This window comes from Aulostomus chinensis, chromosome 1 (genome assembly GCF_037954235.1).
Source record: "Aulostomus chinensis isolate RoL2024-O1b breed Wild chromosome 1, RoL_Achi_v1.0, whole genome shotgun sequence".
Classification (NCBI taxonomy): Eukaryota; Metazoa; Chordata; class Actinopteri; order Syngnathiformes; family Aulostomidae; genus Aulostomus; species Aulostomus chinensis.
In genome coordinates this window covers 43,001,276-43,015,196 of record NC_141320.1, presented here as the reverse complement: position 1 = coordinate 43,015,196, position 13,921 = coordinate 43,001,276, and the positions used below count along the sequence as shown (strand labels likewise).

At 42.9% G+C, this 13,921-nt stretch overlaps 4 non-coding genes across 4 annotated transcripts; 2 read left to right on the top strand and 2 right to left on the bottom strand.

The window, feature by feature from the left end:
* Positions 1 to 6,824: 6,824 nt before the first annotated feature.
* trnal-cag (transfer RNA leucine (anticodon CAG)) lies at positions 6,825 to 6,907 on the top strand. The gene has a single exon. It is a non-coding gene; the product is annotated as a tRNA-Leu (tRNA).
* Positions 6,908 to 8,951: 2,044 nt separating this feature from the next.
* On the top strand, positions 8,952 to 9,033 carry trnal-aag (transfer RNA leucine (anticodon AAG)). The gene has a single exon. It is a non-coding gene; the product is annotated as a tRNA-Leu (tRNA).
* Positions 9,034 to 10,775: 1,742 nt separating this feature from the next.
* trnar-acg (transfer RNA arginine (anticodon ACG)) lies at positions 10,776 to 10,848 on the bottom strand. The gene has a single exon. It is a non-coding gene; the product is annotated as a tRNA-Arg (tRNA).
* A 2,081-nt stretch (positions 10,849 to 12,929) lies between these two features.
* Positions 12,930 to 13,003, bottom strand: trnan-guu (transfer RNA asparagine (anticodon GUU)). Its single transcript has one exon. It is a non-coding gene; the product is annotated as a tRNA-Asn (tRNA).
* Positions 13,004 to 13,921: the final 918 nt, after the last annotated feature.

The window sequence follows — 13,921 nt, the reverse complement described above, 5'->3', positions numbered from 1 at the left end:
TACTGTCGCATTATTTTGATGTTCGTAGCAACTCTTAGTACATGACTGTCAGCGTCACTTTGAGGTTAATCGAAACGTTCACTCCATTACTGTTAGCATCATTTTGAGATCATTACCAATTCTTCTGACATCACTGTTGCATCATTTTGAGATCTTTAGCAATTCTTCCGACATCACTGTCGCATTATTTTGAGGTTCGCAGCAACTGTTACTCCATGACTGCTAGCATCAGTTTGAGTTCGTTCGAAACACTGACTACATTACTGTAAGCATCACTTTGAGGTTATTCGAAAGTTTCACTCCATTACCGTTAGCATCATCTTGAGTTCATTAGCAATTCTTCCGACATCACTGTCGCAATATTTTGAGGTTCGTCGCAACTTTTACTACATGACTGTCGCATTATTTTGAGGTTCGTAGCAATTCTTACTACATTACTGTCAGCATCACTTTGAGGTTGTTCGAAACACTTACTACATCACTGTCGCATTATTTTGAGGTTCGTAGCCACTCTTAGTACATGACTGTCAGCATCACTTTGAGGTTATTCGAAACACTTACTACATTACTGTAAGCATCACTGAGTTGATGAGCAACTATCACTACATTACTTTTAGCATCATTTTGAGTTCATTAGCAATTCTTCCGACATCACTGTCGCAATATTTTGAGGTTCGTAGCAACTTTTACTACATTACTGTCGCATTATTTTGAGGTTCGTAGCAACTATTAGTACATGACTGTCAGCATCACTTTGAGGTTATTCGAAATGTTCACTCCATTACTGTTAGCATCATTTTGAGATCATTAGCAATTCTTACTACATCACTGTCGCATCATTTTGAGATCTTTAGCAATTCTTCTGACATCACTGTCGCATTATTTTGAGGTTCGTAGCAACTCTGACTACATGACTGTCAGCATCACTTTGAGGTTGTTCGAAACACTTACTACATTACTGTAAGCATCACTGAGTTGATTAGCAACTATCACTACATTACTTTTAGCATCATTTTAAGTTCATTAGCAATTCTTCCGACATCACTTTTGCAATATTTTTAGGTTCGTAGCAACTCTTAATACATTATTGTTGCATTATTTTAAGGTTCGTTGCAACTCTTACTACATTACTGTCAGCATCACTTTGAGTTTATTAGCAACTATCACTACATTACTGTTAGCATCATTTTGAGTTGTTGAGCAATTCTCACGACATCACTGTAGCATTAAATTTAGTTCATTAGCAACTCTTCCTAAATGACCTTCAGCATCACTTTGAGGTTTTTGGAAACTCTTACTACATTACTGTAAGCATCACTGAGTTTCTTAGCAACTATCACTACATTACTGTTAGCATCATCTTGAGTTCATTAGCAATACTTCCGACATCACTGTCGCAATATTTTGAGGTTCGTAGCAACGTTTACTACATTACTGTCGCATTATTTCGAGGTTCTTAGCAACTCTTAGTACATTACTGTCAGCATCACTTTGAGGTTATTCGAAACGTTCACTCCATTACTGTTAGCATCATTTTGAGTTCATTAGCAATTCTTACAAAATCACTGTCGCATCATTTTGAGATCATTAGCAATTCTTCCGACATCACTGTCGCAATATTTTGAGGTTCGTAGCAACTCTTACTACATGACTGTCAGCATCACTTTGAGGTTATTTGAAACGTTCACTCCATTACTGTTAGCATCATTTTGAGATCATTAGCAATTCTTCTAACATCACTGTCGCATCATTTTGAGATCTTTAGCAATTCTTCTGACATCACTGTCGCATTATTTTGAGGTTCGTAGCAACTCTTACTACATGACTGTCAGCATCACTTTGAGGTTGTTCGAAACACTTACTACATTACTATAAGCATCACTGACTTGATTAGCAACTATCACTCCATTACTGTAAGCATCATTTTGAGTTCATTAGCAATTCTTACTACATCATTGTCACATCATTTTGAGATCATTAGCAATTCTTCCGACATCACTGTCGCAATATTTTGAGGTTCGTAGCAACTCTTACTACATGACTGTCAGCATCACTTTGAGGTTATTTGAAACGTTCACTCCATTACTGTTAGCATCATTTTGAGATCATTAGCAATTCTTCTACCATCACATTCGCATCATTTTGAGATCTTTAGCAATTCTTCTGACATCACTGTCGCATTATTTTGAGGTTTGTAGCAACTCTTACTACATGACTGTCAGCATCACTTTGAGGTTGTTCGAAACACTTACTACATTACTATAAGCATCACTGACTTGATTAGCAACTATCACTACATTACTATTAGCATCATTTTGAGTTCATTACCAATTCTTCCTACAACACTGTTGCATCATTTTGAGTTCATTAGCAATTCTTCCGACATCACTGTCGCAATATTTTGAGGTTCGTAGCAACTCTTACTACATTATTGTTGCATTATTTTAAGGTTCGTAGTAACTCTTACTACATTACTGTCAGCATCACTTTGAGTTTTTTAGCAACTATCACTACATAACTGTTAGCATCATTTTGAGTTGTTGAGCAATTCTCACGACATCACTGTAGCATTAAATTGAGTTCATTAGCAACTCTTACTAAATGACTGTCAGCGTCACTTTGAGGTTGTTCGAAACTCTTACTACATTACTGAAAGCATCACTGAGTTTCTTAGCAACTATCAGTACATTACTGTTAGCATCATTTTGAGTTCATTAGTAATTCTTCCGACATCACTGTCGCAATATTTTGAGGTTCGTAGCAACTTTTACTACATTACTGTCGCATTATTTTGAGGTTCGTAGCAACAATTACTACATGACTGTCAGCATCACTTTGAGGTTATTCGAAAGTTTCACTCCATTACTGTTAGCATCATCTTGAGTTCATTTGCAATTCTTCCGACATCACTGTCGCAATATTTTGAGGTTCGTAGCAACTTTTACTACATTACTGTCGCATTTTTTTGAGGTTCGTAGCAACTCTTTGTACATGACTGTCAGCATCACTTTGAGGTTATTCGAAACGTTCACTCCATTACTGTTAGCATCATTTTGAGATCATTACCAAATCTTCTGACATCACATTTGCATCATTTTGAGATCTTTATCAATTTTTCCAACATCACTGTCGCATTATTTTGAGGTTCGTAGCAACTCTTACTACATGACTGCTTGCATCACTTTGAGGTTGTTCGAAACACTTACTACATTGCTGTAAGCATCACTGACTTGATTAGCAACTATCACTACATTACTGTTAGCATCATTTTAAGTTCATTAGCAATTCTTACTACATTACTGTCGCATTATTTTGAGGTTCGTAGCAACATTTACTACATTACTGTCACATCATTTTGAGGTTCGTAGCAACACTTAGTACATGACTGTCAGCATCACTTTGAGGTTATTCGAAAGTTTCACTCCATTACTTTTAGCATCATTTTGTGTTCATTCGTAATTCTTACGACATCACTCTCACATCATTTTGAGATCATGAGCAATTCTTCCGACATCACTGTCACATTATTTTGTGGTTCGTAGCAACTCTTGCTACACGACTGTCAGCATCACTTTGAGTTTATTAGCAACTATCACTACATTACTGTTAGCATCATTTTGAGTTCATTAGCAATTCTTCCGACATCACTGTAACATTATTTTGTGGTTAGTAGCAACTCTTACTACACGACTGTCAGCATCACTTTGAGTTTATTAGCAACTATCACTACATTACTGTTAGCATAATTTTGAGTTCATTAGCAATTCTTATGACATCACTTTCGCATCATTTTGAGATCATTAGGAATTTTTACAACATCATTGTAGCATTATTTTGAGGTTATTAGCAACTCTTCCTCCATTACTGTTAGCATCATTTTGAGTTCATTAGCAATTCTTCCGACATCACTGTAGCATTATTTTGAGGTTTTGAGGTTCCTTTGTTTGTAACCGATCTGCTGACCAGCGAGACGCCACCACGCACGGCTTTCAGCTCTGTAAAGGAGGGAGAGGAAGTGGAAAGGACGGAGAAGGGTCGGACCAGGTCTATTTCTAGGTGACCACTCACTATCGTCGGCCACACTGCCCCTCACGGTGGGGAGTGGAGCGCCATCCTGCCACAGTACATTTGTTTAATTCTTTTGCTCTTGCACTTTAATTAAAATGGACTTGACTTGAGAATGTTTTGTTTCAAAATATAGATGAATTCCCAGATTTATAGCTAGCATGAGTATGAAGTTGCACTTGCACCCGGTGGGAAAATGTCCTCTGCATTTGACTCTAACTATGTAGGAGCAGTGGTAGCAGTGTCAGCCTGGGGGCTTGGTCAAGATCAATGACAGGAGTAGCAGACAGGTAATATCCATGGCATGCTTGTTGTTTGAGAGGAGTAAGGGTACACTGTTGGTCTCTCACCTGATGGGCTGTCATCAGCACAAATGATCTGTTCCTAAACATCAAAATCTACCATCCCCCCTGATTGTTTTTTACAACTGGAGTACTGGTTAACACTTTAGAAAGCCTTCATTCAGAGCTGTGAAGAACCTTGAACCTGATATCCCAGACATCAAAGTGGGCCACTAACTGGCCAGATGAAGCTATGCTAGGCTGCTGTATCCTGAAGAGCTAAAGTAGCAGCTTCTGAGAGGGATGCTAACCTGGATGTGTTCATCTCCTACTTTAATATCAGCCCCCAACTTGGAGCTCTGACAGCCTCCAGCTTGTTGTTCCTGTTTCTGCTTCAGTCAACAGGGAACTCCAACCTGCAGTAGAATCTTCAACAACAATGGAATAGAAAAGTGAGGAAGAAAAACTAGAATAAACTTACAAAGCTGAGAAATGTTCATGAAGAAGAAAGGCACACGTTATGATTGAGGCCAGAAACTAAAACTCCACACCAAATGTACTTTGACTTGTAGGATAATGAACTTGAATGTGTTGAAACAGCAGATCAATGAATCCACTACCACACAACAAGATGGTGACCCCCTACCACAAGATGGCGTCACAGATCCTGACGCTCTGTGCAGGAAACTCCGAGCAAAACATTACAACAAAGCTCCTGTTGTTCCCTCCAGGAAAAACTGTGGCTCTGATGAGAAGAAGGATCCCAGCCTCCTCTGAGGATCCATGGCCGCACCATTGGGTAGAAGGACGATTGGGTCGGCACCAGGAGGAACCCTGGTGTCTCCGATGCAGGGAAGATGGAGCAGTGAAGAGGCCACATTGTGGCGTCCTAAAGAGGACATTTGGTGGAGCCTGAGACAGCAAACATCACGCCCCCTTCATCAGAAGAACCACAGCACCAGAAGAAAGAATCCTGGCAGTGACGACAGGGAGGATCAGGGTGACCTCCTCACCTCCACCTTTGAACCTTCAAATGAACTTTAAAAAGCTTCAGAGTGGAGAAGGATTTTTAAACATTTTATTGTTTTTTTCCTTTCATTCTCATTTGTGCGATTGTCTGATTTATTAGAAATAAACACTGTCTGCTGGGTTTACATTGACTGTGATTCTCTTTTTGCATGCAAGTTGAAAGTTCTGCCAATAAAAACACAAGTATTTGAAGACCAAAGGAAGGACCCCCAAAGTCAGGACCCTGAGATCAAAGTGAACGCTCTGATCTCAGAGGTCTGGGATATTTCCCATCCCATGGCCCTTCAAATAAGAGCCCTGTGTCTCTGTCTCAAAGTTTTCAACCGTATTTGTTTGTTAAATTAAAACCAGACGACCACTGTGGTCCTTTTTACACGGTAAGTAAAGCACAGATGCCCTGGTGGACCTGTTGGCACCCTGGACTTTGAATCCAGTGACCTGAGTCCAAGTCTCAGTTCCAGCAGGTTTCCTGCAGCCTTCAGCAGAGCTGCCATGTTTCTCTGTAGAGAACTAAGTGATGCTCTCAGCAGGTTGAGGGCACCACCAACAAGTGAGGGATGAACCTCTGACTTCCTTCTTGTCAAACAGGAAACTCCTAATACGTCATTTGAGTAAAGTACCTCATATTCCTGACATCCAAGTAGTAGTGAAGTGGAGGAAGAAGGGAGGAGATCTCCAACAGGATCCTTCTTTCCTCTGTCCTCCTTGATCTCATGGATCACCACAGTCAAGTGGAGACCCAAGCTCCTGGATGGATCTGGCACTCAGGAACTGCTGAGTTTTCCAGTGGACTTTGTTCCATCCATGGTTCAGGAACAGGACTCCTCCTGGTTAACCTGGTATCTTTCCACCCAACTGTGGGTTCTTGGAGAATTTTTCATGTCATGTCAAGAAATCAGGCTGGTGTGTTTTTCAATGAGAGAAATTCTGGTAACTTAATTAAGTGGCATGTTTGTTGAAGCAGTAATTAACTGATAAATTAAGGAAGGCCTGGCCAGTCTTTGCTCCCAGGTCATACGATGGAGTTAGAAAGTCCTGAATCAATCTGGAGTTCCATGATTTCCTTGTGGTTCATGATCCTTTTGCCAATGTAGTCTGGAACAAGAGCAAGATGAACCTCCAAATATCAACAGGTTGATTGCAGGTGATGTCAAGTGGTATTTTGAGGAACCACCTCCTTGTGTTTGGTTCCATGATGGAAGGGTGAGAACTCTGGATCCAGTGATCCCAGTTCAAGTCTTGGTGGGACCTTCCTGTCTGTAAGGTGTCCCATGTAACAAACTGATCAAGAGATGCAATGTGGTTCTAATGTTCTGGTTCATTTCTTGTCCTTTAGAAAAATGAAAATCATTTCTTCCTGCCATGAACTCAGACTGTGTGTTTAATGTTAACAATTTAAAAAATTCTACTTTGTCAGTGAATTAATTCAGTCTGCAACTGTCAGTTTCTGTCAGGATGGCCGAGCGGTCTAAGGCGCTGCGTTCAGGTCGCAGCCTCTCCTGGAGGCGTGGGTTCGAATCCCACTTCTGACAAAGGACATTTTCTCCACATTCCTATGCATCCACAGTGGTAAACTCCAAACCCAGTTGAAGCTGCTCTCCACTGATGGGAGTGAGTGGTTGAACTGGCAGCAGAGGAGGCAAAGGAGCTTCCCTGTGACGTCCCAACATCGCCTGGTTTCCTCCAACATGGAGCAGCCACCAAACTCTAACTTCAATGTTGGATCAAAGTCTACTGAAGGAATGTGTTTTCTTTCAATTCACATTTTGTCCATTAACTTCATAATCAGAGACTCCATCTCATCACATGACTAAAGTCTGGGTTCTGTATTGGTGGTAAAATATCCTTCCATGCCCCTCACTAGTTTGCACACAGAAAAGCATATTTTACTGGTTTCAGATCTCTTAGCTTGTTCTCTCTCTTAAAGCAGCTGAGGCAGCTTTCATTGTGTGATTCATTTTAAAATATAAATATGGAACAGAACCATTGGAATCAGATGTCAGGACATTTGAAGGAATGTCAATCTCCTGTTGAAATGTTGCAGTGTGCAGCTGAGGCTCTCTGGCAGTGGCACCAGGAGCCACAATGGCAGAACCTGGACCCTCCTGGAGGAGAACCACAGGTGAGGGCCTTCTTGGCTCCAGATTGATGGAAGTCAAGTGTCTGAGGCTGTTAGCAGCCATGAAGTTGATCTGGTTGGCACTGGTATTTGTTCTTGCTGCAGCTCAGGAGTGATTCAGGAGAAGAGTTTCAGAACAGCCCAGGTTGGGGACTGGAATTCTAAAATGTCCCCTGGAACCAGACAACCTTGGGAGGTAAAAGCTCCAATCATAGCCACTCAGATGCAGCAGCAGAAGAAGCTGTCATCCACCCTGACAGTCAGAGCATCAAGTCAAGAAAACATCACCATCTTGTAGTTCCAAACCTCCACCTGTCAGATTCAGCTACTTCTTATTGTGGGACTTTAAACTTGAACACCATGGAATTTGGACAAGGAGTTTTCCTTCCAGTCCAAACATCATCGTCCAGCCTCCAACCAGAGGTCCATCAGTTATCATGGAGCCACAGGTGGAGTCTGGATTCTTTTCTAGAATGAGACGGCAATGACAGTCCTGCCAAGTGACATCACTGACATGAATGGATGACTTCAGTCACGTGACTGGATGACTTCAGTCACGTGACTGGATGACTTCAGTCACGTGACTGGATGACAGCGTAGATACCAATGTAGAGGTTGGGGAAATAGTCTCTGAGAATCCAGCTTGAACCCACAGCCTCCTTGTTTTCCAAAAACCCAAACAGCGACCATCAGTCTCCCTCCAATCCTTTACTTGGGTAAACAACAAAAACAGAGTAAAAGTCTCTGGCAACATATTTGTTTCCTTTAGGGTTTCTTCATGTATGTGTGGTGTACCTGCTCTCCCAGAGGACTGCCATCTTTGTTCTGTGGGCTGACATGTTTTAGTGTCAGCACAGGTCATAGCGCTGAGACTGAACTCTCATTCTCCTCCAACTATTATTTCCACCTCACACTCCTGCAGATATTCAAGTGAACAGGGAACACAAATTTATGCTCAACTTCTCCTGTGTATTCATCCACAGTCACTAAACAACAACCAAACCAAACAAAAGGGGTTTGCTAGCATGGCGATCAGCTGTAGTTCACCATCTTATCCAGGTCACATGACTCAGGAGTAGCATGGCCGTCTGGCAACCAAAGGGTGGCTGGTTTGATCCTCACTTTCTCCAGTGGCCATGTCAAAGTGTCCTTGAGTAAGAGACTGAACCCCTAAATACTTCTGATGAGTAGGTTGGCTCCTTGCATGGCAGCCTTCAGCATCAGTGTGTGAGTGTGTGTGAATGAGAGGACATTGTTCAGCTCCTTGAGTGCTGCTGAGGTAGAAAGGCTCTGTACAAACTGAGTCCTTTTACCATTTCTTTCCTGCTTCTAGCGGCGCTGTTGTCACTTCCTGTGACCGTGGAGGGAAGGGGTCCCCCTTCAGAATAAGTTTGATATCATTGTTACTTCCTCTTCAACATGCCTTTAGCAGACCAACTCAGAGAGCAGCACAGTGAGGTAGTGTGGCCGAGCGGTCTAAGGCGCTGGATTAAGGTTCCAGTCTCTGAGGAGGCGTGGGTTCAAATCCCACCACTGCCATCATGTCCCAGGTCACTGGAGAGGTGTGGCAGGTCTCTCACAGCCTCTCCTCTCTCTTCCGCTGAGGTCTTCAAACCTGTGACCAAAAGAAGAACCCTCCTTTGAGTCCACAGACCTGAGCATCGCTGCTCTGACTACCAGGTTACCTCCTGGTGATCAGGGTGAAGTCATGGTGAGGTAGTCAGTTGTTCCTTTGTTTTATGACAGAGGCTTCATTGTGAATTAAATAATTTTAATTCTTTACTTGTAGTTTCATGCTGTTTCGATTGAAAAAGACCAGTTCCTGGAGAAGATCTTCTAGGGGTCCAGGTTAAAGCGGTGCCCCAGCTGGCACCAGGTGCTGACCCAGGTCCTGCATGGGAGATACTGTCAGTTCTGTTCTGCCCTGCTCACAACCACAGGCTGGTGTTGAGGCCTGCAGCAACCAGGGCCCCAGTCACCAAGAGTATAAAGGCTGGTCATTGTGGCAGTGGGAGGAGTCAAAATGAAGGCAGACCAATGTGAGCAGGACGTTCCTGGAGAAGTCAGAAGAACTTGACCATGTTTCCTACAGTACCCAGGAGGCCTGGTTGTTGTTGAAGGAAGCTCCAAAAGCAAAGAGCAGACAGCAGGACATCAAAAGAAAAGATCCAGACACTAAAACTACAAGTAGAAACAAGAAGAAATACTAAAAGCTTTGGAAAGATACTACAAGGTTGGATATACATTATTATATACACTACTATTCTCATTGACTCCTAAAGAGGGACAGGAAACATTAGAATGTGGATCAGATCAGCTGATTTCAGTGTTGAGTCCATCCCTCCATCCACTTTCTGTTCTTATCCTTTAAGGGTCATGGGGGGGGGGGGGCGATCCCAGGTGACATTGTTCAAGAGGCAGGGTTCACCCTGGACAGGTCAGAATTCCTGATGATGTCATCAGGGCTTTGACAGTAGCTAGAATTCTGTCTTTGATGTCAGGAGGACATGAAAGAAACCCAATTGAGGAAAGTGGAGGAGAACATTCAGCTTCATTAGAAACACTTGAACTGTTGAACAGTAGAATTTGTTTGAAACAGTTTACAACACTGAGTGACAGGATTGAAGAGGGAAGATTTTTCTACTTTAAATTTAATTCTAACTTTAAACTGGAGATGAACATTTTTAGTGGTTCATATTCTAACATACAGAGGAAGTCATGTCATTCCCTTTTTAAAAAAAGAAAAACATGTGAAGCTCCTCCCCCCAGCTCCAGATGGACAGACAGACATGAGAGAGGCCAGGAAGCAAAGAAGTGTTGTGCTCCTCTCCAGTGCTCTGGTGTTGTTGTGTTCTTCTCAGCTCCATCATGAAGACCTGCTGGCACTGGGCGCTGGTGGAAGTTTGCAGCTCTCACTGGAAAGTCCTGAGGCTCCTCCCACTCTGAAGCAGGCAGTTGCTCCCAGCCAGCCCACACTTTCACTCTCTGGTGTAGGAGTGAAGAACAAAATCAGAATCAAGAACCATCTCTCTTTCATTGGGGCTCCTTTCTCCTTGTTCTGATCCAGAAACTCAACAGCTTCTATCATTGATTGACAGCAAATGTTGATGACACACTGGGATTTTTGTTCTCCTGCTGTCACTGTCAAGTGCAGCTTAACATGAGAGGTAGCAGGATCATTCATGTGTTCATGTTTCCAGCAGACAAGGAGGAAACCTGGGAGGACTTCAGTGACTTTGATCAGTGGTTCTCACTTCATCTTCTCAGTATAAAGTTCAAAGCGAGCTGGCCAGGAGTTGAACCTAGAATCTTCTGATCCGTAGTCAGACGCGTTATCCATTGCACCACCAGCCCTGTGAAGAAGCTGCTGTGTTCATGTGTGCTTGCTTTTACAGAAAATCCCAACAACATGGTGTCATTTTCAGGGGACACAATGGTGCAGTGGTCAGCACTGTGGCCTCCCAGCAAGAAGGTTCAGCTCTCCTCCTATTTGGTTGCTAGGAACCTGAATAAGTCCTCAGTGGAGCGGTGCTGCTGAGGCTGAGTGAGGCTGAGTGAGGGACTGAGCAGGAGCCAGCAGGTCCAAGCAGGTTCAGGCAAACTCCCCTCGGTCCACCAACATCAAAGCAGAGGAACTGAGTTCATCTAACAAAATGATTCATATCATCTCCTCTTGGAATGTTCTGGAACTACAAGTACACTTAAAATGGCTGACTTATGACAACAGAAGGAACTTTGAAGTAGATTTGATTTATTTAAGTCAGTGACAGTCATTTTTTCAAGAATTTAGTTCAGGTAACTTGATTGTTTTACTAAGATGAGCTTTTATGTTATACCATTGAAAAAAGACCTTCATGTATTTATGATGACATCACCAATAGGAGCCTTCCCAGTCTGTCAGGGGGTAGAGTTCAGTCACCACCAATGACATCAGAGTCAGAGTTCGAGATCAAAGACAGACATTAAAGTCTCACATTAAAGTCTCTTATTAAAAAAATTAAAGTGTTATATCTTTGAAAATATACTGCAATACATGAAATATTATATTTACATGAATGGTAACCTCGTTCTTATATTCTTTAATATACTGCAATAGTAATGGACCCTCTATGACACTGCAGTGATGAATCTATCAAGGAGTACAAATGATTATAATCTGAGAATTTTGAAGTCAAGTTTGAGATCAGTTTGATCCTCTCTCTCCCTCCCCCCTCTCTCCCTCTGTCTCCCCCCCTCTCTCCCTCTGTCTCCCCCTCTCTCCCCCTCTCTCTCCCTCTGTCTCCCCCCTCTCTCCCCCTCTCTCTGTCTACCCCCCCTCTCCCTCTCTCTCTCTGTCTCCCCCCCCCCTCTCTCTCTCTCTCAGGAGCTTTTAAATGAATATATTAATAAAACAGAACAGGAGACTGAAGAGTGATCACTCAAACCCACAGGCTGAATGGGACATCTCTTAAAAACATTGAACCACTGAGTAAAACCATAGAAGCGCTCCTGTCTAGTCGGTGCTAACAAGTTAGCTGTTGAGTGAGTCCAGCTGTGCTGTCTAGGAATCCTGGTCAAAAGCCTCCACACATCAGACAGCTGGTGTGTTGGTGGATCTGTGGATCCTGCTGGAAGAAGCAGGGTGGAGCTCTGAATGGTTCCTGTCTCAAAGAGCTTCTCTGTGCAGCTCCCATCAGCTCCTAAAAACAGGAAACCAGCAGATTCACTGTTGAACGGTGGCATTAAAATGTCTCAAAAGCTGTCCTGTCCACCATTTGTTGGTGCAAAGACATTTAAAAACACCAGTTGAACATTTTCCAAAGTTGCTCTCACCTTCTTTCAAACACCTGGAATGATTTCCTCCAAATCAAAAGAAACTGGTGAAAAAACAACAACAAAAACCTCCTGGAGAATCAAACTCCACCCTCTGCTCCAACTGGACTTGGGACTTCAAATGACCCCCATTAAAAGTCTGCCTGCATCCCCATTCACTGACAGTTGTACTGTGGGTCTCCTGGACAAACATGGCAGGATCCTCTTGATCTCCAGGAGAATAAAAGAGGGAACCCTAGAAAACAAGTCAGCGTGAAAGAGGAGCAGATTTTAAAACTCCTCAACATTTCCACCTCCAGGAGTGAAGCCTCCCGGGACCCAAGAGGCTCCAGCTGGCAGAGCTCTCACTGGTTTCTCCACCACCTCGCTAACCTGAGCTGGAGCATCTGAGAACCAAACAGTGACCCCCTTCACTCCAGAGCCGACTCCACAAACTCTGAGCCCCCACTTTACCCACAGCCAGCAGGCCTCCTCAACACTGCATGACACACGATGACTAAATTGAAGACTGAAGCGTCTCATCAAGAGATCTGTCACATGAGTCTGCTGTGGAGGGTCAGTCTGTCCGTCCACATTCAGATCATTAACGCAGCGACTCCTAAGCACCAGTAGAGCCTCTTCATCGTCCCTGGGTGGGCTCGAACCACCAGCCTCTCGATTAACAGCCGAGCGCGCTGACCGATTGCGCCACAGAGACTCTGAGTCACCTACTTTTCATGAAGAGTTTTCAGGCTAAATTCAGTGTGTGAGGTCCACACTGCACATTTGAGGGACCATGAAGGACAGAGGAGAGTCTGACTGTCATAATGAAAGCCTTCAGCACTAGAACTGAAACAGCCCCACCATCTTAACCCCCCCAGACCAAACAGGCTTCATCAGAAACAGACACCCCTCCTAGAACATCCAGAGAACATCAGTCTGATTCATAGAACATGACAAACAATCAAGATCTTGTTATTGTTTGATCAGAAGCTGAAACAATGTTTCTATGTTTGTCTGTTCTGGTCTGAATGAAAGAGGAGGTTTTCTTGGTCATGTGACGTGGATGAGAGTTCAACTAGAACTTCCTGATTCAACAGGATTTTAGTTTGTTGGGATTTTTTCAAAACCACCAACCAAACCTCTGAGTGGTGCAGATGTCTGCTGCCTCCTCAGAGCAGACTGGAGCTCAGAGTGGTGCAGAGGAAGCGTGCTGGGCCCAGAACCCAGAGGTCGATGGATCGAAACTATCCTCTGCTAAAAGAACAAAATAAAATGAACCTGCATCTTTAGAAATGTGTGTCTGTTAAAAAGAGGTTCATAAGGATTTTGTCTTCCTCCACAATCACCAACCATTGTGAGAGTTAACAACAGTCCACTTTCTGACTGAAGCAAAAGTAGACTTCAAAAGGTTTTTCTGATTCAACATAGCAGCTAAATTTCCATTTCCATTTCCTGAACAGGACAGGTTAAAAAAAAGGGAATGCCATGACTTCCTCTGTATGTTAGAATATGAACGACTAAAAATGTTCATGCCCAGTTTTAAGTTAGAATTAAACTGAAAACACAAAAACCTTCCCTCTTCAATCCTGTCACTCAGTGTTGTAAACTGTTTCAAACAAATTCTACTGTTCAA